The following is a 25268-nucleotide window of genomic DNA, read 5'->3' on the forward strand; positions in this document are numbered from 1 at the left end:
TCTATAAAACTTGGTAAAAGTTTATGAGGCCATGCCGAATTTCCTTAGTTTCCTGAGGAAGTATAGTTGCTGTTGTCCTTTCTTGGTGGTAGTATCGACGTGGGTGGACAGATTTTTGGAGATGTGCACCCCTAGGAATTTGAAACTGCTAACCATCTCCACCTCGGCCCCATTGATGCTGACAGGGGTGTGTACAGTACTTTGCTTCCTGAAGTCGATGACCAGCTCTTTAGTTTTGCTGGCATTGAGGGAGAGATTGTTGTCGCTGCTCCACTCCACTAGGTTCTCTATCTCCCTCCTGTATTCGGACTCATAAGTAGGCAGCCTTGCGGGGCTCCGGTATTGAGGACTATTGTGGAGGAGGTGTTGTTGTTTATTCTTACTGATTGTGGTCTGTGGGTCAGAAAGTCGAGGATCCAGTTACAGAGTGAGGAGCCAAGTCATAGGTTTTGGAACTTTGATATGAGCTTGGCTGGATTATGGTGTTGAAGGTGGAGCTGTAGTCAATAAGCTGGTGCAGACTCAATGGGCCGAATGGCCTCCTTCTGCACTGTAGGGATTCTATGTTGTCACCAGTGCTCATGTGACGCACCTCTTAAAGTGCCCCAGCATAGCATAGAATACATTACAGAAGATCGGAAGATGAAGTGTTGTTGAAGGTTATGATGGAGCTGCATAAAACACTTGTTGGGTCACAGCTAGAGTATTGTGTACAGTCCATTCACCACATCATCGGAATGATGTGATTGCACTCGAGAGGGTAGAGAGAGTATTCAACAGGACGTTGTCTGGGCTGGAGTGTTTCAGCTATGAAGAGTGGCTGGTTAGACTGGGGTTGTTTTCCTTGGAGCGGAGAAGGCTTGGCGGGGGGGGGGGGGGGGGGGGGGGGGGGGGGGCTGATCATGGTGTACAAAACTATAAGCAGCAGAGATAGGGCAGAAAGGATAGAACTGTTCCACTTAGTAGAGAGGTCAATAACCAGGGGCATAGATTTATGGTCAGTGGCAGGAGATTAAGAGAGAATTTGAGAAAAAAACGTTTTCATCCTGAGGGTGGTGGAATCTGGAACTTGGTGCCAGAAAGGGTGGCAGAGGCAGGAACGTTTAAGAAGTATTTAGTCGAGCATTTGAAACACCGCAGCAGACAAGACTTTGGACCAAGTGATGGAAAATGGGATGAGAAAAGATAGCCGGTGAAGGCAGAATGGACAAATGGGCGCCTTCTTGTTGTAAAACTCAATCACTCTTTCTTTATCTCCCTCTCTGGGAAGGACCTTATGACATCCTGATGACCAGCGACACGTGTGCATCTGCGGATCGTAACGGAAAGGGGGTTGGAGCATTGGAGACAGATAAAAAATACGGCAGTGCAAAAGGTAAACAAATGAACTAGTGACAACTGGTATCCTCTCCAGCAGGTTCTCTTCCTGCAGGATTAAGACCATCCCGCTATTAACATGTCTGGCATGTGTCATCAAGGAGGAACAGAGGCGATTGATCAATGGATTCATCAAGGGCTGTTTCATATGAATAGAACGGCTATTATGAATATTAATTAAGATTAATAGGGATGGTGCTGGCTATACCAAACCAATAAGAAAGCAAACATCTATACAAGGTAAAATAGAATGGGATAATGTGGGAAGAGCAATTAGCTTATGTCCTACCTTGTGCCTAAATATGCAACCCAGAAGGATTTGTATTTTGAAAGGATTTCACTGGATGGATATACAGAAAAGGAGAATAATGTTGTCTGCCCGCATCTCATAGCGATGGGGAATGAGAGTTGCGTGTAGGTTTAACATCACCCTAAACCTTAAATAAATAAGGGAGAGTATCAAATTGAAGGAAAAAGCATACAAAGTGGCAAAGATTAGTGGGCGACTAGAGGACTGGGAAATATTTAGGGGCAACTGAAAGCTACTAAAAAAGCTAATAGGAAGAGTAAGATAGATTATGAGAGTAAACTTGCTCAGAATATAAAAACAGATAGTAAAAGTTTCTACAAATATATAAAACAAAAAAGAGTGGCTAAGGTAAATATTGGTCCCTCAGAGGATGAGAAGGGAGATTTAATAATGGGAGATGATGAAATGGCTGAGGAACTGAACAGGTTTTTTGGGTCAATCTTCACAGTGGAAGACACAAATAACATGCCAGTGGCTGATAGAAATGAGGCTATGACAGGTGAGGACCTTGAGATGGTTGTTATCACTAAGCAGGTATTGATGGGCAAGCGAATGGGCATAAAGGTAGACAAGTCTCCTGGCCCTGATGGAATGCATCCCAGAGTGCTAAAAGAGATCGCTAGGGAAATTGCAGATGCACTAGTGATAATTTACCAAAATTCACTCGACTCTGGGGTGGTCCCAGCGGATTGGAAATTAGCAAACGTGACGCCACTGTTTAAAAAAGGAGGTAGGCAGAAAGCGGGTAATTATAGGCCAGTGAGCTTAACTTCGGTAGCAGGGAAGATGCTGGAATCTATCATCAAAGAAGAAATAGCGAGGCATCTGAATGGAAATTGTCCCATTGGGCAGACGCAGCATGGATTCATAAAGGGCAGGTCGTGCCTGACAAATTTAGTGGAATTTTTTAGGACATTACCAGAGCGGTAGATAATGCTGCATAAGATAAAGATGCATGACATTAAGGGTAAAGTAATAGCATGGATAGAGGATTGGTTAATTCATAGAAAGCAAAGAGTGGGGATTAATGGGTGTTTCTCTGGTTGGCAATCAGTAGCTAGTGGTGTCCCTCAGGGATCAGTGTTGGGCCCACAATTGTTCACAATTTACATAGATGATTTGGAGTTGGGGACCAAGGGCAATGTGTCCAAGTTTGCAGACGATACTAAGATGAGTGGTAAAGCAAAAAGTGCAGAGGATACCGGAAGTCTGCAGAGGGGTTTGGGTAGGTTAAGTGAATGGGCTAGGGTCTGGCAGATGGAATACAATGTTGACAAATGTGAAGTTATCCATTTTGGTAGGAATAGCAGCAAAAGGGATTATTATTTAAATGATAAAATATTTAAAGTTGGTTTACAGGTGCGACAGATGATTAAGTGAATGGAATTTTGTCCTTCATTGCTAGAGGGATGGAGTTTAAGACTAGGGAGGTTATGTTGCAATTGTATAAGGTGTTAGTGCGGCCACACCTGGAGTATTGTCTTCAGATTTGTTCTCCTTCCCTGAGAAAGGACGTACTGGCGCTGGAGGGTGTGCAGAGGAGATTCACTAGGTTAATCCCAGATCTGAAGGGGTTGGATTACGAGGAGAGGTTGAGTAGACTGGGACTGTACTCGTTGGAATTTAGAAGGATGAGGGGGGATCTTACAGAAACATATAAAATTATGAAGGGAATAGACAGGATAGATGCGGGCAGGTTGTTTCCACTGGCGGGTGAAAGCAGAACTAGGGGGCATAGCCTCAAAATAAGGGCAAGAAGATTTAGGACTGAGTTTAGGAGGAACTTCTTCACCCAAAGGGTAGTGAATCTATGGAATTCCTTGCCCAGTGAAGCAGTTGAGGCTCCTTCATTAAATGTTTTTAAGATAAAGATAGATAGTTTTTTGAAGAATAAAGGGATTAAGGGTTATGGTGTTCGGGCCGGAAAGTGGAGCTGAGTCCACAAAAGATCAGCCATGATCTCATTGAATGGTGGAGCAGGCTCGAGGGGCCTGATGGCCTACTCCTGCTCCTAGTTCTTATGTTCTAACCGTACCCTTAAAATTCCTCATGCATTCGACGAACCAGTAGAGGTGGCATATTGTGGAGGAAGAGAATATTTCATCATCACAAATGAATTTCAGGACTAATACAGCTGCATCCACTGCCCAATAATCAACATCAGGAGCTTTGACAAAGAGTCATCGGACTCGAAATGTTAGCTCTTTTCTCTCCCTACAGATGCTGCCAGACTTGCTGAGATTTTCCAGCATTTTCCCTTTCCTTTCAGATTGAGCATCCGCAGTAATTTGCTTTTATCAGGAGTCTGTTCTATCCCGGGCCGCAATGACAATTGGACATTCGACAATAGTCCGCATCAGGCCTTCCTACCGAGAGGGGATGGAATTAACCAATGGCCTGAGGGACAATAGGCTGAAATACCTGTTTCCTGAGGGGACGCCAGTGTCAGAACTCCCAGAATACTTTGTCGGAGTTAATACAGGAGGACCGGGCGTCATTGAAGCAATATCATCAGATCCATTCAGAGGTGAAACAACTGGTAGAGGATGTGAAAATGTTCAAATTAGAGAACACACGGTGGGGGGCAATCTGGGAATGAGGTCTTAGGGCCAATGTTGACCTCCGGGTTAGAATTGTTTCCCATACACTTGCAGCGGTTCAATTGCTATCAAGCTATTGTCAAAATGTTACCCGAGTCAGTGCAGTAATCAGATTATCCAAATTTACCGTTGATCTATTGTACAGTCAGCACCGCCAATAACCGATCAATCAAGGGGAGAGAAGGAATATGAAATTTTGCACCCTGCCATTAGAAATGAACCTAACCATGAGCCTGGACATCATACGGGACGGGAAGCTTTCCTTGGGAGTCCCTTCCGACATACCTTAGCCCACACGTGAGTATTCTAAGCAGGGACTGCAAGTGGTTAATGCATCATAAATACATGAACGCCTATAATTTTGCTTTGCTGAATATGCAGACGTATACATAGGGCATGATTCAACAGAAAAATTTCAAAGTCCGGTTTTGGACACGTTTGGCGGAGTATTTCGCGACGGCCGCCTTGGCAAGATCGCACTTGGCACTTAAATGCCAAAAACGCGCCCCGACGGGAGTCTCAAAATCTCAACATTACTGGCTCCCTCACTGTCTCATGCCTCAGCGTCTCACCGCTAACAAGGGGGAACTGTTTTTAAAGGCTCCCTCACCACTCACTCCCAGTCATTACACAAGCATGGCAGCGCGTAGACCTGCTCCTCACTTTCAGGACAGAACATAGAACATAGAAGACAGAACATTACAGCGCAGTACAGGCCCTTCGGCCCTCGATGTTGCACCGACCTGTGAAACACCTCTAAAGCCTGTCTACACTATTCCCTTATCGTCCATATGCCTATCCAATGACCATTTGAATGCGTTTAGTGTTGGCGAGTCTACTACTGTTGCTGGCAGGGCATTCCACGCCCTTACTACTCTCTGAGTAAAGAACCTACCTCTGACATCTGTCCTATATCTATCTCCCCTCAATTTAAAGCTATGTCCCCTCGTGCTAGACGTCACCATCCGAGGAAAAAGGCTCTCACTGTCCACCCTATCTAATCCTCTGAGCATCTTGTATGCCTCAATTAAGTCAACTCTTAACCTTCTTCTCTCGAACGAAAACAGCCTCAAGTCCCTCAGCCTTTCCTCATAAGATCTTCCCTCCATACCAGGCAACATTCTGGTAAATCTCCTCTGCACCCTTTCCAATGCTTCCACGTCATTCCTATAATGCGGCGACCAGAACTGCACACAGTACTCCAAATGCAGCCGCACCAGAGTTTTGTACAACTGCAATATGACCTCATGGCTCCGAAACTCAATTCCTCTACCAATAAAAGCTAACACACCGTACACCTTCTTAACAACCCTCTCAACCTGGGTGGCAACTTTAAGGGATCTATGTACATGGACGCCAAGATCTCTCTGCTCAGCCACACTACCAAGAATCTTACCATTAGCCCAGTACTCTGTCTTGCTGTTATTCATTCCAAAATGAATCACCTCACACTTTTCTGCATTAAACTCCATTTGCCACCTCTCAGCCCAGCGCTGCAGCTTATCTATGTCCCTCTGTAACTTGTAACATCCTTCCGCACTGTCTACAACTCCACCGACTTTAGTGTCATCTGCAAATTTACTCACCCATCCTTCTACGCCCTCCTCCAGGTCATTTATAAAAATGGCAAAGAGCAGTGGCCCCAAAACAGATCCTTGCGGTACACCACTAGTAACTGGACTCCAGTCAGAACATTTCCCATCAACCACCACCCTTTGTCTTCTTCCAGCAAGCCAATTTCTGATCCAAACTGCTAAATCACCCTGAATCCCATGCCTCCGTATTTTCTGCAATAGCCTACCGTGGGGAATCTTATCAAACGCTTTACTGAAATCCATTGTTTTTCAAAATCCACCACTCTGTCTTAGAATTCCCCCTATACCAAAAAAAAGGGCCAATATTCTAAAATGGTGAACAGGGATTCTCACTCCCTGACTCCGATACAGGCTTCTGTGGGTGCTATTCAGGTCAAACTCTCCTTTCAAGTTATCCCCCGGTATAACCCATACCTTCACCGAAGAATTTTACCTACTTACCCCTTAATAGCATTGATGTCCTGGGTCCTGCGTTATTAAGGAAGTGAAGTAAGCTAATAACCACTTTTTCAGGTTAAATTATTTTATTATTAACATACTTTTTTTTTATAAGTTGTAAACACTTTCTCTACAGAAAGGTAAACAGATTAGTGATTTTGGATGTTGTCTGGTTGGTTGGGGACCTTCAGACCCAAACTTAACATTTTACCTTTAAATCCTAGCCTTCTTTAAATCTATTGCCGTTTACACTCAGCTGTTTGCTTTGCCTTTCCCATAACCGAGTTCTCTCTCTCTCTCTCTCTCTCCTCCTCTTCTCTCCTGATGCTGGTTCTCTGTTTTCTGTCCTCCTTCCTCTGAGCTCCGTTCTGACCTCTCCAGCTGCTGCTCCCTTGCGTTCTGCTTTTCTCCCGATGTCTGCTGCCTTGCACGTGGGGGGAGGAGCGAGGAAAGCCCACGCTGTTATTTTTGGCGGGAGATCGGGACCTCCGATAGGGAAAGGACTACGGGGCTTAAAAGGGCAGTCCATTACAATTTTTCAACAACACAAAGAAATTTATGCAAACTCTGTTTTTTTCTTTTTCCCTTTCTCCTGCTGCAGGTTGTATTAACAATTCTGACAGACTGAAATTGACTGCATTTTTGACAGAAGAGCTGGCCACAGTTTCTGCTCTTTTCAGCGGCCACCAACCTCTTGTGGGATCTTTCCCTGCACTCTCCCAGATCAGATATTGGCAGACCTCTATGTTTCAAATGACACATTCTGTATTTTCCAGAACACCATATACACCACATCAACTGCTTTACCCTCATCCACCTGTTTGGCCACCTTCTCAAAGAACTCAATAAGGTTTGTGAGGCATGACCTACCCTTCACAAAACCATGTTGACTATCTCTAATCAAATTATTCCTTTCCAGATGATTATACATCATATCTCTTATAAACTTTTCCAATACTTTGGCCACAACAGAAGTAAGGCTCACTGGCCTATAGTTACCGGGGTTGTCTCTACTCCCCTTCTTGAACAAGGGAACAACATTTGCTATCCTACAGTCTTCTGCACTACTCCTGTAGACAAAGATGACTTAAAGATCAAAGCCAAAGGCTCAGCAATCTCCTCCCTAGCATCCCAATGAATCCTAGGATAAATCCCATCCAGCCCAGGGGAATTGTCTATTTTAACACTTTCCCAGATCGCTAACAGCTCATCCTTATGAACCTCAAACCCTTCTAGTCTAGTAGCCTGTATCTCAGTATTCTCCTCGACAACATTGTCTTTTTCCTCTGTGAATACTGATGAAAAATATTAATTTAGCACCTCTCCTATCTCCTCGGACTCCACGCACAACTTCCCACTGCTGTCCTTGACTGGCCCCACTCTTACCCTAGTCATTCTTTTATTCCTGACATATCTATAGAAAGCTTTAGGGTTATCCTTAAGCCTACCTGCCAAAGACTTCTCATGTCCCCTCCTGGCTACTCTTAGCTCTCTCTTTAGATCCTTCCCAGCTAACATGTAACTCTCGAGCGCCCAAACTGAACCTTCACGTCTCATCTTTACATAAGCCTCCTTCTTCCTCTTGACAAGTGTTTCAACTGCTTTAGTAAACCACGGTTTCATCGCTCGACCACTTCCTCCCTGCCTAACAGATACATACTTATCAAGGACACGTAGTAGCTGTTCCTTGAACAAGCTCCACATTTCCATTGTGCCCATCCCCTCCAGTTTTCCTCTCCATCCGATGCATCCTAAGTCTTGCCTCATCGCATCATAATTGCCTTTCCCCCAGATATAACTCTTGCCCTGCGGTATATACCTATCCCTTTCCATCACTAAAGTAAACGTAATCGAATTGTGGTCACTATCACCAAAATGCTCACCTACCTCCAAATCTAACACCTGTCCGGGTTCATTACCCAGTACCAAATCCAATATGGTCGCGCCTCTCGTTGGCCTATCTACATACTGCGTCAGGAAACCCTCCTGCACACATTGGACAAAAACGGACCCATCTAATGTACTCAAACTATAGTGTTTCCAGTCAATATTTGAAAAGTTAAAGTCCCCCATAGCAACTACCCTGTTACTTTCGCTCCTATCCAGAATCATCTTTGCAATCCTTTCCTCTACATCTCTGGAACTTTTCGGAGGCCTATAGAAAATCCCTAGCAGGGTGACTTCTCCTTTCCTGTTTCTAACCTCAGCCCATACTACCTCAGTCGACGATTCCTCATCAAATGTCCTTCCTGCTACCGTAATACTGTCCTTGACTAATAATGCCACCCCTCCCCCTCTCTTACCACCTTCCCTGAGCTTACTGAAATATCTAAACCCCGGCATCTGCAACAACCATTCCTCTCCCTGCTCTATCCATGTCTCCGAAATCACCACAACATCGAAGTCCCAGGTACCAACCCATGCCGCAAGCTCACCCACCTTATTCCGGATGCTCCTGGCATTGAAGTAGACGCACTTTAAACCACCTTCCTTCCTGCCGGTACACTCCTGCAACTTTGAAACCTTACTCATGACTTCAGATCACTTGCAAATTTAAAAGTGATAACGGCCCTCAATAGTGAATTTAAATCTGATGTCTGTGTTGAAGAGGGTATTTGTCTTATTGATGTTGCAAGGAAAGATTAAGGTTTACTGAGAGAGCGCTGTTCATTGGGAGAAGTATTTAAGTTGATAGTTGCTAAGATGTTTACTGTGTGTTTATAAAAATGTTAACTGGATTCATAGACTAAACATTCTTTTAATTTAAAAGTACTTTAGATCTCTGTTGCATCACACCTGTAAACTGGGCCCTTGTGCTCCCCATAACCAAAATCTATTAAAAGTTATGGGTCAGGTAAACTCCATGATACACTTTGGAGTTCTCTAAGCCCTGGCCCGTAATAAATTGGGGGCTCGAGAGGGATAAATATCTATCTATTGGGTTGGCTTAGTGAACTTAAAGACAGTGAGGGGTGAGCATATTTGTGGTTGCTTTTCAGCTGTTTTATTCCAGTTGAAGTAGGGAGTGTGTTGTGGACAATGGCTCTTTCAGAAGCTTTGGAAGTTTTTGGTAGTGAAAAAGGTCATACGCAGTACCTTACGGACAGAGACTAAAAAAAGGCTTTTAGATTTGGTAAAAACATTGCGGTTAACATTACCTGACAGCATGAGAAAAGAAGAGGTACTTACGGCGCTAGCTGAGATGCAAGCTGACTCATTAGAACAGGCAAAAATTCAGTTACAGATTAAAGAACTGGATCATGAGAAAGAATTAAAGCGGCTTGAATACGCAATGAGGGACAAAGAAAAGGAGAGAGAAGAAAGAAACAAAGAAAGAATAGCCCCAGCAGAACAAAAAGAAAGAGATAGGGAAGTATAGATCAGGGAAGCTTTGCACAAGTCAAGGAGACACAGCCGGAGTGAGACACATCCAGGGTGGGAATTTGGAACTTGGTACTTTGGTGCAGAGTGGGAGAAGGTGCTTTTTGCTGACTGTTTTGTTCTCTCTCTTTCTTCTGGCCTGTAACTTTTAATCTGCAGGGAGACAACCTATAGGTCCGAGCAAGTAAGGCAACAGGACTGTGAAGAACTGAAGATAGATTGTTTTAAACAAAGAAGAAACTGAAATCGGGAACAAAGTAGTGTAAAGGTGATTTCTTGAGGTATGGCTTTGTTAATTGTGCCAATGCAAATCAGGATGCAAAGCCCATGTGTAATATGCAGGGAAATAGCAGCAAATAAAAGTTTAAAACCCTCGAAACTTCAAAGGCATATGAAGAGTAAGCATGGCGAGTTCGACGACAAACCTATAGATTTTTTCAAAGGATGCAGCGAGAACTTCAATTGTGAGCTGAAGTCTTTCACATAAATGTAACATTGAATGACAAAGCAAGTGAGATCATAAGGACCAAGCAGGCTTACGTGTCGCATTAAAGGTAAGTGAAAATGGTGTGTCCCACAGATTGACTGGTGCGGATCGTGAAGGTCAGCTGGTGTGGAACGTGAAGGTTGGCTGATGTGGGTCCCGAATGCCGGCCGGTTGGTAGAAGTGGGTCCTGGGAATAAAGTTTCAAAAACACTGATGCAGAGACTGCCAATCCCTTAACGTGATCACAGTTCAATAGTCCTTATTCCCAGCCATCCACCTCCACAGGGCAGTGCTGCAACCTGCTCTGCCCAAATTCACCACCAGAGGGCAGTGATGCTCCCTGCTCATCACCTGTTGGACTTTAACCTGGTGTTGTAAGACTTCTTACTGTGCTCTCCCCATCCAACGCCGGCATCTCCACATCATCACCTATTTATCACTCGAGGACAGTTCTGCACACTGCTCATCACCAATTTGCCACCGGAAGTCAGTGCTGCACCCTGCTCATCACCAATCTAACAGCAGAAGGCAGTGCTGCACCCTGCTCATCCTCAAGCTCCCACCAGAGGGCAGTGCTGCAACCTGCTTCTCCAATTTACCCTGGACGGGAGTGCTGCATCCTGCTTATCACCAATTTACCACTAGGGGGCAGTGCTGCATCCTGCTTATCACCAATTTACCATTAGAGGGCAGTGCTGCATCATGCTTGTCACCAATTTATCACTAAATGGAAGTGCTACATCCTGCTCATCACCAATTTATCACTTGAGGACAGTGCTGCAACCTGCTCGGCCCAAATTCACCACCAGAGGGCAGTGATGCACCCTGCTCATCACCAATTTACCACTCGAGGGTTCTGCTAAACGCTGCTTGTCTCCAATCTGCCAGCGGTGCTGCACTCTGTTCATCACCAGCAGAGGGCAGTGCTGCACTCTGCTCATCACCATGAGAGGGCAGTGCTGCACTCTGCTCATCACCAGCAGAGGGCAGTGCTGCACTCTGCTCATCACCAGCAGAGAGCAGTGCTGCACTCTGCTCATCACCATGAGAGGGCAGTGCTGCACTCTGCTCATCACCATGAGAGGGCAGTGCTGCACTCTGCTCATCACCAGCAGATGGCAGTGCTGCACTCTGCTCATCACCAGCAGAGGGCAGTGCTGCACTCTGCTCATCACCATGAGAGGGCAGTGCTGCACTCTGCTCATCACCAGCAGAGGGCAGTGCTGCACTCTGCTCATCACTATGAGAGGGCAGTGCTGCATCCTGCTTATCACCTATCTACCAGCAGAGGGCAGTGCTGCACTCTGCTCATCACCATGAGAGGGCAGTGCTGCACTCTGCTCATCACCATGAGAGGGCAGTGCTGCACTCTGCTCATCACCATGAGAGGGCAGTGCTGCATCCTGCACCTATCTACCAGCAGAGGGCAGTGCTGCACTCTGCTCATCACCATGAGAGGGCAGTGCTGCACTCTGCTCATCACCATGAGAGGGCAGTGCTGCATCCTGCACCTATCTACCAGCAGAGGGCAGTGCTGCACTCTGCTCATCACCATGAGAGGGCAGTGCTGCATCCTGCACCTATCTACCAGCAGAGGGCAGTGCTGCACTCTGCTCATCATCATGAGAGGGCAGTGCTGGCAGGGTACAACTCACTTTATTCCACACTAGTCACCATAATCACTCCTCTCCATTCCTCAAAGGGTCTCCTTCCCCAAATCGCTTCCAGATCGGGATTTATATTCTGTGGGGAGCTCCTCCAATTGGGATGAAGCTCCGCTCCCTAGTCACCTGAGTAGCTCATACCCTGAGGTGCAGCAGGGGAATTGGATGTTATACAAGCTCTGTCCGTGTACGGGGTTGTAACGCCCCCCCCCCCCCCCCCAGAAGACCGGAGAAATGTCCATGTCCTCAGGAGGAGGGTCCCATGGCCGTTTGGGTTGTGGGCAGAGGTCCAGGGGTGGTACAGCCGGGTCGGGAAGTGTGCAGAACACGAGGGGTCCAGCTGGTAAGACAGCTGGTACAATCGGTACCGGCGCATCATCACCGGGCGGTCCAATGTCCATATCAGAATCCGTCTCGCTGTCTACATCATCGCTGGCCAGATCCACGGGCGCCACACGTCCCCCCGGGGCCTCGACGTTCAACAGGAGGAAGAATGTGAGGGTGGGGCCCTGGCTCCCCTCTGGTCTCAGGGCTCCTCATTGGCTGTATGGGAGACGGAGTCCTGGCCCTGCGTGGGGCCTCCTGACCTCGTGCCAGTGGTTCCTGGTCGTGTTGTTGTGAGTGGTCCAGGTAGCGGTGTGTCTCTGTGCCCTGCACCTGGACCGCGTGGGCGACTGGCCCTGTCGCATGGAGGACTGTCCATGGGACCCATGTGGCTCCGGTCCTGAAGATCCTCATATTTACCGCGTCACCCACCGTGAAGGTGCGCGGTGCGGCAGCGGTGAGAGTGCGTCCCTGAGCTGGCCTGCCGCTGACGGACCCGTGTCCCGATGTCGGAAGGCGAGGCTGAGACACATCCAGAGTCGGTGCCCCATGAGTAACACGGCCGGTTGTGGCATAAGCCGTTGTACGATTACTGAAAAGACACCGTGCCAACCGCGTTTCCCACAACTCCGGGGTCACCTTTCTCATGGCTCTTTTGAATGTTTGTACCATTCATTTGGTTAGCTCATTGGAGGTGGGTGGTAGAGGGCCACCCGTAAGTGCTGGATATCATTCACAGCCATGAACGAAACGAACGCCTGGCTTGTGAATGCCACCCCATTGTCTGAGACAACAGCCCCATCGATGTGTACATGGGACCATGGCTTCATGGCCACTCCCAGGCTGCATTGGGGCAGCCGGTGGGGTCTTCTTGTGTTCCTGGCGTGAGGGCAATTGTGGGCCATCCACTCGAGGGGTATTCTTTCTCTCTCTCTCTCTCTCTCTCCTTAACTGTGCACTGCCTGTCCTTTTCCAGTGCACTCTGCTGCTTGTGGGCACCTCTTCACAGATGGGGGGGCTGTTCCTGGAGCCGGGGGGGGGGGGGGGGGGGGCAGCATGCACTGGCTGGAGTGCTGGCTGCTTTGCCTTGTACTGAGCTGTTTGTTGGGTTTCTTATTCTTGCTCTGTATCTTGTCTTTCTTTTTGAAAAGGGAGTTCTCCCTCTCTCTGTTCCGCCATGCCCCGTATCGGTTTGCCCTTTTCCAGTGGTCTGTGCTGTTCATTTATAAGAACTAGGAGCAGGAGTCGGCCATCTGGCCCCTCGAGCCTGCTCCGCCATTCAATGAGATCATGGCTGATCTTTTGTGGACTCAGCTCCACTTTCTGCTAATGTGGGGCTACCATTGAGGAGGGGGGAATGGGGAGGTGGGAGAGGTGGCCGTTTGCAGCTTTGTAGCTGATGGTCATCCCATCTCGGGAGCAGATGGTGTGTTTCTCTCTCTCTCTCCGACTTTCGTGATTGCTTTTACCATGTTGCTGATTTTTTTGTATTCTTGAGATGTCAATAAACTTAAATATATTTGTCGGAGAGGAATGTTCCTATAGGAGGTTATAACACTGTGTTTCTATCCTTCATACACAATGCCTATGACACTGCCATTCTCTTTTTATTCACTCACTTGTCTCCCCCATCCAACACAGTTTCTCTATCAGACTCATTCCATAACCCCTGTCGTTCTACTGCTGTTGGAATCTCTCAACCATTAGCACCGGCTACTCCTACATATTCATTAATAATAATAACCTTGGTTAGTGTCATAAGTAGGCTTACACTGCAATGAAGGGGGTGGCATGTGGCACAGTGGTTAGCATTGCCGCCTACGGCGCTGGGGACCTGGGTTTGAATCCTGGTCCTGGGTCACCGTCCGTGTGGAGTTTGCACATTCTCCCTGTGTTTGCGTGGGTTACACCCCCACAACCCAAAGATGTGCAGGTTAGGTGGATTGGCCACGCTAAATTGCCCCTCAATGGGAAAAAAAAATAATTGGGTACTCTAAATTTGAAATAAGCAATGAAGTTACTGTGAAAAGCCCCTAGTCGCCACATTCCGGCGCCTGTTCGGGTATACAGGAAGAATTCAGAAGGTCCAATTCACCAAACAACACGTCTTTCGGGACTTGTGGGAAGAAACCGGAGCGCCCGGAGGAAACCCACGCAGACACGGGGAGAACGTGCAGATTCTGCACAGACGGTGACCCAAGCCGTCAAGCAACAATGCTAACCACTGTGTTGCCTCATATAATTATGAGCAACTCTCTCAAACATCTTTTCTGTTTGATGAAAATAGCCACAATTGTTCAAGATTTTCTTTGCATTTATATTTTCTTGTAAAGGTCGTCTCCCAATGAATCTGCCTTATACCCTGCCAAATGTCTCAATATCTTTCACATGGTGAAGCCGAAAGCTGTTCTCTGTATTCTGAGTGAGGTTGTGTAGTTTTGGTTCCCCATGGGTCTGCTGTATTTGCCATTCTCAGTGATGGAGGTCACAGTTTTGGAAGATGCCGTTGAAGGGAACCTGGAGAATTTCTGAATTGCTCCCATGGCCTCATCCTTCCCTCCCTCAGTCAACTCCTCCGGCGTCAATCCTCGGAGATTTCTGCTTTCCTCTAATTCTGCCCTTTTACACATCTTCGATTTTAATTGTTCCATGTTGCTGATTGGTCCATCAGCTCCCTGGACCATCAGCTTTGGAATTCCTTCCATGAACTTCACAAATTGCCTACTTCATTCCCGTTATTACACTTCAAAAGTACTTCATTGGCTGTCAAAGTGCTCCGAGATCAGGAAATTTGCTGAATAAATACAAGTCCTTACTTTTTATCTTCTCTCTTCTGTCTGGAGCTGTGCAGGAAGTGTCTCAGGTCACAGCTCCTGGAAGCTCGAGTTTCAGAGCTGGAGCGGCGGCTGGAGACATTGTGGAGCATCCGAGAGTCGGAGAGTATCGTGGATAGCACATATAGAGAGGTGGTCACACCGCAGGCTCAGACTCCACAGGCAGGAAGGGAATGGGTAACCACCAGTCAGAGTAAGAGAGCGAGGCAGGCAGTGCAGGAATCTCCTGTGGCCATTCCCCTGCAGAACAGATATACCACTTTGGATGCTGGACCTGTACAAACTGGACGGGTTACACCTGGGCAGGACTGGGACTGATGTCCTCAGGGGGCTATTTGCTAGAGCAGTTGGGAAGAGTTTAAACTAATATGCCAGGGGTGTGGGAACCGATGCAGGAAGTCAGAGAAAGAGGGAGCAAGGACAAAAACAAAAGGTAGAAAAGTGAGTAAGAAAAGTGATAGGTGGAGAAACCAAAAACAAAATTCAAACAGGGCAAAATAGAAAAATATTGGGAGCAAGACAAACATTGTGAAAAAGACAAACTAAAGGGCTCTGTGCCTTAATGCACGGAGCATTTGCAATAAAATGGATGAACTAATCACGCAGATAGATTTAAATGGGTACAATATAATTGGGATTACAGAGACATGGCTGCAGGGTGACCAGGGATGGGAACTGAATGTCCCAGGTTTCTCAGTATTTAGGAAGGACAGGCATAAAAGAAAAGGCAGTGGTATGGCACTGCTGGTTAAAGAGGAAATTTACACAGTAGTGAGGAAGGATATTAGCTCTAACAATGTGAAATCTGTATGGGTGGAGTTGAGAAATACCAAGGGGGAAAATACTTTAGTGGGAATGGCTTTGAACAAAAAGTTAGAGATGCATGTAATAAGGGAATATCGGTAATCATGGGTGATCGCATTGATTGGGCAAATCAAATCAGCCACAATGCCGTAGAGGAGGAATTTCTGGAGTGTATACGGGATGGTTTTCTTGACCAATATGTGGAGGAAACAACTAGAGAGCAGGCCATCTTAGATTGGGTACTGTGTAATGAGAAGGGAATCATTGCCAATCTGGCTGTACGAGACCCCTTGGGGAAGAACAAAGAACAAAGAAATTTACAGCACAGGAACAGGCCCTTCGGCCCTCCCAGCCTGTGCCGACCCAAATCCTTTATCTAAACCTGTTGCCTATTTTCCAAGGATCTACTTCCCTCTGTTCCCCGCCCGTTCATATATCTGTCCAGGTGCATCTTAAATGATGCTATCGTGCCCCCTCTACCACCTCTGCTGGCAAAGCGTTCCAGGCACCCACCACCCTCTCCGTAAAAAACTTTCCACGCACATCTCCCTTAAACTTTCCCCCCTCACCTTGAAATCGTGACCCCTTGTAATTGACACCCCAACTCTTGGAAAAAACTTGTTGCTCTCCACCCTGTCCATACATCTCATAATTTTGTATACCTCAATCAGGTCCCCCCTCAACCTCCGTCTTTCCAACGAAAACAATCCTAATCTGCTCAACCTTTCTTCACAGCTAGCACCCTCCATACCAGGCAACATCCTGGTGAACCTCCTCTGCACCCTCTCTAAAGCATCCACATCCTTCTGGTAATGTGGCGACCAGAACTGCACGCAGTATTCCAAATGTGGCCTAACCAAAGTCCTATACAACTGTAACATGACCTGCTGACTCTTGTACTCAATACTCCGTCCAATGAAGGCAAGCATGCTGTATGCCTTCTTGACCACTCTATCATCCTGCGTTGCCACCTTCAGGGTACAATGGACCTGAACTCCCAGATCTCTCTGTACATCAATTTTCCCCAGGACTCTACCATTGACCATATAGTCCGCTCTTGAATTAGATCTTCCAAAATGCATCACCTCGCCTTTGCCTGGATTGAACTCCATCTGCCATTTCTCTGCCCAACTCTCCAATCTATCTATATTTTAGTCCTCCTCACTATCTGCAACTCCACCAATCTTAGTATCATCTGCAAACTTGCTAATCAGACCACCTATACCTTCGTCCAGATCATTTATGTATATTACAAACAACAGTGGTCCGAGCACGGATCCCTGTGGAACACCACTAGCCACCTTTCTCCATTTTGAGACACTCCCTGTTTCCTGTTGTCCAGCCAGTCCTTTATCCATCTAGCTAGTACACCCTGAACTCCATAGGACTTCACTTTTGCCATCAACCTACCATGGGAAAATTTATCAAACGCCTTACTGAAGTCCATGTATATTACATCTACAGCCCTTCCCTCATCAATTAACTTTGACACTTCCTCAAAGAATTCTATTAGGTTTGTAAGACATGACCTACCCTGCACAAAACCATGCTGCCTATCACTGATAAGTCTATTTTCTTCCAAATGTGAATAGATCCTGTCCCTCAGTATCTTCTCCAACAGTTTGCCTACCACTGACGTCAAGCTCACAGGTCTATAATTTCCTGGATTATCCCTGCTACCCTTCTTAAACAAAGGGACATTAGCAATTCTCCAGTCCTCCGGGACCTCACCCGTGCTCAAGGATGCTGCAAAGATATCTGTTAAGGCCCCAGCTATTTCGTCCCTCGTTTCCCTCAGAAACCTGGGATAGATCCCATCCAGACCTGGGGACTTGTCCACCTTAATGCCTTTTAGAATACCCAAAACCTTCCCCTTCCTTATGCCGACATGACCTAGAGTATTTAAACATCCATCCCTAGCCTCAACATCTGTCATGTCCCTCTCCTTAGTGAATACCGATGCAAAGTACTCATTAAGAATCTCGCCCATTTCCTCTGACTCCACGCATAATTTCCCTCTTTTGTCTTTGAGTGGGCCAATCCTTTCTCTAGTTACCCTCTTGCTCTTTATATACAAATAAAAGGCTTTGGGATTTTCCTTAACCCTGTTAGCTAAAGATTTTTCATGACCCCTTTTAGCCCTCTTTATTGCGCGTTAGAGATTTGTCCTACTTTCCCGATATTCCTCCAAAGCTTCATCAGTTTTAAGTTGCCTAGATCTTATGTATGCTTTCTTTTTCATCTTAGCTAGTCTCACAATTCCACCCATCATCCATGGTTCCCTAATCTTGCCATTTCTAGCCCTCATTTTCACAGGAACATGTCTGTCCTGCACTCTGATCAACCTTTCCTTAAAAGACTTCCACATTTCAAATGTGGATTAACCCTTAAACAGTTGCTCCCAATCCACATTCCCGAGCTCCTGCCGAATTTTGTTATAGTTGGCCTTTCCCCAATTCAGCACTCTTCCTTTACGACCACTCTCGTCTTTGTCCATGAGTATTCTAAAATTTATGGAATTGTGATCGCTATTCCCAAAGTAATCACCGACTGAAACTTCAACCACCTGGCTGGGATCATTTCCCAATACCAGGTCCAGTATGGCCCCTTCCCGAGTTGGACTATTTACATACTGCTCTAAAAAACTCTCCTGGATGCTCCTTACAAACTCTGCTCCATCTACCCTCCAACACTACACGAATCCCATTCAATGTTGGGGAAGGTAAAATCTCCCATCACAACCACCCCATTGTTCCTACATTTTTCTATAATCTGTCTGCATATTTGTACCTTTACTTCACGCTCGCTTTTGGGAGGCCTGTAGTAAAGTCCCAACAATGTTACTGCACCCTTACTATTTCTTAGCTCTACCCATATTGCCTCAGTGCTCGAATCCTCCATTGAGCCCTCCTTAATCACAGCTGTGATATCATCTCTGACCAGTAATGCAACTCCTCCACCCCTTTTACCTCCCTCTCTATCCCTCCTGAAGCATCTATACCCTGGGATATTTAGTTGCCAGTCTTGCCCTTCCCGCAACCAAGTCTCAGTAATACCAATAGCATCATATTCCCAGGTAATAATCCAAGCCCTAAATTCATCTGCCTTACCTGCTACACTTCTCGCATTAAAACAAATGCACCTCAGACCACCTGTCCCTTTGCGTTCATCATCTCTTCCCTGTCTATTCTTCCCTTAGTCACTTTGGGTTTATTATCTAGTACCTTACTGGCTTTAGTTGCTGCCTCTCTACTGACCTCTAACTTCCTAATCTGGTTCCCATCCCCCTGCCACATTAGTTTAAAATCTCCCATACAGTGTTAGCAAAAGCACCCCCTAGGACATTGGTTCCAGTCCTGCCCAGGTGTAGACCATCTGATTTGTAATGGTCCCACTGCCCCCAGAATCGGTTCCAATGTCCCAGAAATCTGAACCCTTCCCTCCTGCACCATCTCTCAAGCCACGTATTCATTCTGACTATTCTTGGATTTCTACTCTGACTGTCTCGTGGCACTGGTAGCAATCCTGAGATTACTACTTTTGAGGTCCTACTTTCTAACTTATCTCCTAACTCCCTAAATTCTGATTGTAGGACCTCATCCCGTTTTTTACCTATATCGTTGGTGCCTATATGCACCACGACAACTGGCTGTTCACCCTCCCCCTTCGGTGTGTCCTGCAGCCGATCTGAGACATCCCTGACCTGTGCACCCGGGAGGCAACATACCATTTGGGAGTCTCGTTTTCGACCACAGAAACGCCTGTCTACTCCCCTTACAATTGAATCCCCTATGACTATAGCCCTGCCAATCTTTTTCCTGCCCTTCTGTGCAGCAGAGCCAGCCACGGTGCCATGAGCCTGGCTACTACTGCCTTCCCCTGCTGAGTCATCTCCCCCAACAGTATCCAAAATCGTATACCTGTTTTGGAGGGAGAGGACCGCAGGGAACACCTGCAATGCCTTCCTGCTCTTTCTCTGCCTTTTGGTCACCCATTCCCTGTCTCCCTCACCAATCCTAATCTGCGGTGTGACCAACTCACTGAACGTGCTATCCACGATCTCCTCAGCATCGCGGATGCTCCAAAGTGAGTCCATCCGCAGCTCCAGAGCCGTCATGCTGTCTAACAGGAGCTGCAGCTGGACACACTTCCCGCACATGAAGGAGTCAGGGGCATCGGCCGCTTCCCTGAACTCCCACATTGAGCACGAGGAGCATAACACGGGTCTGGGATCTCCTGCCATTTTTACACTTTACCTTAACAAATGATTACAAATATAATATCAAATAATGAATTAATGAAAGGAATAAGGATTTTACTTACCAATCACAATACTTACCAAACACACAAAGAGTGGGCAGCACAGTGGCATAGTGGTTAGCATTGCTTCCTACGGCGCTGAGGACCCGGGTTCGAATCCCGGCCCTGGGTCACTGTCCGTGAGGAGTTTGCACATTCTCCCCGTGTCTGCGTGGGTTTCACCCCCACAACCCAAAAGATGCGCAGGGTAGGTGGATTGTCCGCGCTAAATTGCCCCTTAATTGGAAAAAATAATTGGGTACTCTAAATTTATTTAAAAAAAGAAGAAGAAAACACACAAAGAGTGAAATTTCTCCCAGCTACTGCTAATTGGAGCACTTTCCTTGCCAGCCAATCAGGTCACTGCTTTGCTGTGATGTCACTCTTCAAGGTAAGTTTTTAAAGAGGTAAACTTACCTTCCCAACGACCCCTCGCCTCTGCTCCCGCCGAAAATCTGAAGGCCGCTGCTCCTTATCGCCACAGTCTTTTTATTTGGTTAGAGGAGGAGGGCGGGTGGGAGACACTAGACGTGTAGTGTCTCGGGTTTAGCCGCTGCCCAAATATATCAGTTCACTCACCTTCCCAGAGTGTAACTTGACTGCTCCCGTTCAGCTCCTCCCTCTCACCGCTCCTGTAAGGTAAGTTTTTAAAATGGGAAGAGTGACTATCAGATGATAAAAATTGATATCAAGATGTCGAGTGAAGTTGTTGATTTGGAGACGAATCTGAATAAAGGAAACTATAATGGTATGAGGCGTGAGTTGGCCCTGATAGATTGGGGAGCATTACTTCAAGGGATGACAGTGGATAGGCAATAGCAAACATTCAAGGAATGCATGGGGGAACTACAGCAACTGTTCATTCCTGTCTGGCACAAAAACAAAGGGGGTAAGAGGGCCAATCCATGGCTTACAAAGGAAATTAGAAATAGTATCCGATACAATGAAGAAGCAGACAGATTGGCCAAGAAAAATAATAGGTCTGAGGATTGGGAGCAGTTTAGAATTGAGCAAAGGACAAAGGGATTGATTAAGAAGGGGAAAGTACAGTATGAAAGGAAGCTTGCAGGGAACATAAAGACTGACACTAAGAGTTTCTACAGATATGTGAAGAGAAAGAGATTGGTAAAGACAAATGTATGCCCCCTACAGACAGAAACAGGGGAATGCATAATAAGGGACAAAGAAATGGCTGAGCAATTGAATACATACTTTGGTTCTGTCTTCACAAAAGAGGACAAATCAGAAACTGGAAATGTTGGAGAATGAGCAGTTTAGTGAGAGGGAAGAACTGAGGGAGATCGATATTAGTAGAGAAATGGTGTTGGGGAAATTGTTGTCACTGAGGGCGGATAAATCCCCAGGGCCTGAGAATCTGAATCCCAGAGTGCTTAAGGAAGTAGCTCTGGAAATAGTGGGTGCATTGGTGGTCATCTTCCAGGATTCTATAGACTCTGGAACTGTCCCTGCAGATTGGAGGGTAGCTAATGTCACTCCAATATTCAAAAAGGGAGGTACAGAGAAAGCAGGGAATTATAGACCAGTAAACCTAACATCGGTATTGGGGAACATTCTTGAATCCATTATCAAGGACTTTATAGCGGAACATTTAGAAAGCAGTGGCAGGATCAGTCAGAGTCAGCATGGATTTATGAAGGGAAAATCATGCTTGACAAATCTTTTTGGAATTCTTTGAAGATGTAACCAGTACAGTTGACAAGGGGGAGCCAGTCGATGTGGTATATTTGGACTTTCAGAAGGCGTTTGACAAAGTCCCGCATAAGAGATTATTGTGCAAAATTAAAACGCATGGGATTGGGGGAAATGTATTGAGGTGGATAGAAAACTGGTTGGCAGAGAGGAAACAAAGAGTAGGAATTAATGGATCCTTTTCAAATTGGCAGGCAGTGTGGTACCACAGGGATGGGACCCCAGCTATTCACAATATATATTAATGATTTGGATGAAGGAACAAAATGTAACATCTTAAAGTTTGCAGATGATACCAAGTTGTGTGGGAAGATGAATTGTGATGAAGATGCAGAGGTTCTACAGCAAGATCTGGACAGGTTGGGCGAGTTGGAAAACCAATGGCAGATGCAGTATAATTTGGATAAATGTGAGGTTATTCACTTTGGAAGCTAAAACAGGAAGACAGATTACTACCTGAATGGTTGTAAATTGGGAGAGGGGAGTGTGCAGCGGGACCTGGGTGTCCTTGTGCACCATTCGCTGAAGGTAAGCATGCAGGTGCAGCAGGCGGTAAAGAAGGCTAATGGTATGTTGGCCTTCATTGTGAGAGGTTTCGGGTATAGAAGCTGCAACTATACAGGGCCTTGGTGAGGCCACACCTGGAGTATTGTGTGTAGTTTTGGTCTCCTTCTCTGAGGAAGGATGTTCTTGCTCTCGAGGGAGTGCAGCGAAGGTTTACCAGACTGATTCCAGGGATGGCGGGGCTGTCATATGAGGAGAGATTGACTAGGTTTTCATAGAATTTACAGTGCAGAAGGAGGCCATTCGGCCCATCGAGTCTGCACCGGCTCTTGGAAAGAGCACCCTACCCAAGGTCAACACCTCCACCCTATCCCCATAACCCAGTAACCCCACCCAACTCTAAGGGCAATTGTGGACACTAAGGGCAATTTATCATGGCCAATCCACCTAACATGCACATCTTTGGACTGTGGGAGGAAACCGGAGCACCCGGAGGAAACCCACGCACACACGGGGAGGATGTGCAGACTCCGCAGACAGTGACCCAAGCCGGAATCGAACCTGGGACCCTGGAGCTGTGAAGCACATGTGCTATCCACAAAGCTACCGTTCTCATTGGAGTTCAGCAGAATGAGGGGGGATCTCACAGAGACTTATAAAATTCTAACAGGACTAGACGGGGTAGATACGGGGAAGATGTTGCTAATGATGAGTGTGTCCAGAACCAGGGGTCACAGTCTGAGGATTCAGGCTAAACCATTTCAGACAGAGATGAGGAGACATTTCTTCACCCAAAGAGTGGTGAGCCTGTGGAATTCATTACCACAGGAAATAGTTGATGCTAAAACATTGAATATATTCAAGAGGCGGCTGGATATAGCACTTGGGGAGAATGGGATAAAAGGCTATGGGGAGAAAGCAGGATTAGGCTATTGAGTTGGATGATCAGCCATGATGGTGATGAATGGCGGAGCAGGCTCGAAGGGCCAAAAGGCCTCCTCCTGCTCCCATCTTCTATGTATGGGTTTGGAAGGTGCTGCCACAAAGCTTGGAAAGTTTCTGCAATAGGAGCCAAAGGGCATGTGTATGATGTGGTACAATCTTACAGTGTTTCAATAACAGAAGGATTAATGGTGCAAGGCTGCAGGGGATGGTAATGGGCAAGCAAGGAAACAAAAGATGGGTCTAGAGAAGAAGAAAATAACATTAAAGCACCTACTAACCAAGAAAATGGTTACGACCTGTACTTGTTGACCTCCGCTTTGAGTCTGGAAGGTTGTTTCGTCGAAAGACAAGGTGCCATTCGTTCCACTTACTTGCGTTACCAAGGTGACTATCGGCAGCTCGTCATCGCCCAGCCGCTGCATACTCCACCTCCTGATACGCCAGCGTGCATTCCTGCTTGGTTGCAAGCTAGGATCTAACTTTAACAAGTGACATTTGTGCACCCCTGCTCCGTTCCATCTATGGTGTCTCCAAAGAAATTTTCTAAAACTCTCTGAATCCTGCCCGCTCGCCATATCGCAGTGGGGAACGCAATCACAGAGCCATCCAGGCACAGTGTGCCCCATAGTTCGCCACACATGCCACATTTAAGCCAATTAATTATCACTGAATATTCAATTAGAATAATCCATTCCCTTCCCCCCTCCACATAGACTTGACTCCACACTACACACTACACACTCCACACTACATCATCTTGAATTGATGGGCGCATTGAGGGAGCCCCATCTGCTTCAGTTTTATTTAATACAAATAATAATTGACAAGTGAAGGGGACCAGGGATCACAAGGGTATGGCTGTGGGGGTTTCTCATTATTATTTCAATTATAAATTGCAAATGGAGCACACGAGAATTACAGGGAGTGGGATAGCTTGATCTTGGTTTCGGCCAATGCTCGGCACAACATCGAGGGCCGAAGGGCCTGTTCTGTGCTGTACTGTTCTATGTATCTATGTATCTCTATGTGAAACCAATTTCTGAAATACTTGATTCTGCCTCTAGGTGGGGGCATATCTCCTCCCCTGGAGCAGTCCCTCTGCCTGAGATTGTCACTCAGTAATGGAACCTCATTGTTCTGTAATTCCTCATTCTGTCACTATGTGGGGCTAGAGCTACACGACAGAACTTCTCAACCACACCAGTGATTTTCCAGGCCTCTGTGTGGAGGCCCCAAGTGCTGAATTAAAATCCGTTCACTATAACAACAGGGAAAATGTCAGCCAGCAAGGAATTTCGAAATTCAAGAGCTAAACAAGATTGGAATCTGGCTGCAATAACGGAACAACTTGTATTTTTATAGCGCCCTCCACAACCTCAGGACGGCAAGCCTCCCCAGGATCTTATATGTTTCAATCAAGTTGCCCCTGACTTGTCTAAACTTCGGTTAATACAAACCCAGCCGCTCCAACCTGTCCTCACGAGACAATCTGCCCATTCCTGGTATTTGTCCAGTAAACATTCTCTGAACTGCTTCTGACACATTTACACATTTCCTTAAATCAGGAGACCAATGCCATACACAATACTCCAGATGTGACCTCACCAGTGTCCTGTACTGCAGAAGTATACCCTCCCAACTTTTCGATTCAACTCCCCTGCAATATTCACTGCCATTCTCCAAAAGATTGGCGGGAGTCTCCGTTAACCAACGCCGAAATCGGGAAACGCGATTGGGCAGAGAATTCTGTACCGACGTCGAAATTGTGGCCAGCGCCGATTTCACGCCCAATCACCATCTCTGTTGGGTCGACAACAGCGTCAATGCGTTCCAGAACGCACGTACAGTAAACACCGTTAGTGGGCCCGACCCGATGAAATATATTTGTGCCGGTTGGTATTTCATTTCAAACCATGAATCATTGGGTCATTAGCATAGCTAGAAATTCGATATGCAACAGTTAAATTATGTAATACAAGCTTATTAAAAACATGAC

General features: G+C 46.4%; 1 protein-coding gene and 1 long non-coding RNA gene across 3 annotated transcripts in view; one reads left to right on the forward strand and one right to left on the reverse strand.

Moving 5' to 3' along the window:
• The window catches only part of LOC119976609, a 441658-nt gene that overhangs the window by 45774 nt on the left and 370616 nt on the right, over positions 1–25268 (reverse strand). The gene's annotated exons all lie outside the window — the stretch shown is intronic.
• On the forward strand, positions 1288–10080 carry LOC119976648. Its single transcript, XR_005462953.1, has 3 exons — positions 1288–1375; positions 4433–4584; positions 9861–10080. It is a non-coding gene; the product is annotated as an uncharacterized LOC119976648 (long non-coding RNA).

The sequence above is a fragment of the Scyliorhinus canicula genome, chromosome 1 (assembly GCF_902713615.1).
Source record: "Scyliorhinus canicula chromosome 1, sScyCan1.1, whole genome shotgun sequence".
Classification (NCBI taxonomy): Eukaryota; Metazoa; Chordata; class Chondrichthyes; order Carcharhiniformes; family Scyliorhinidae; genus Scyliorhinus; species Scyliorhinus canicula.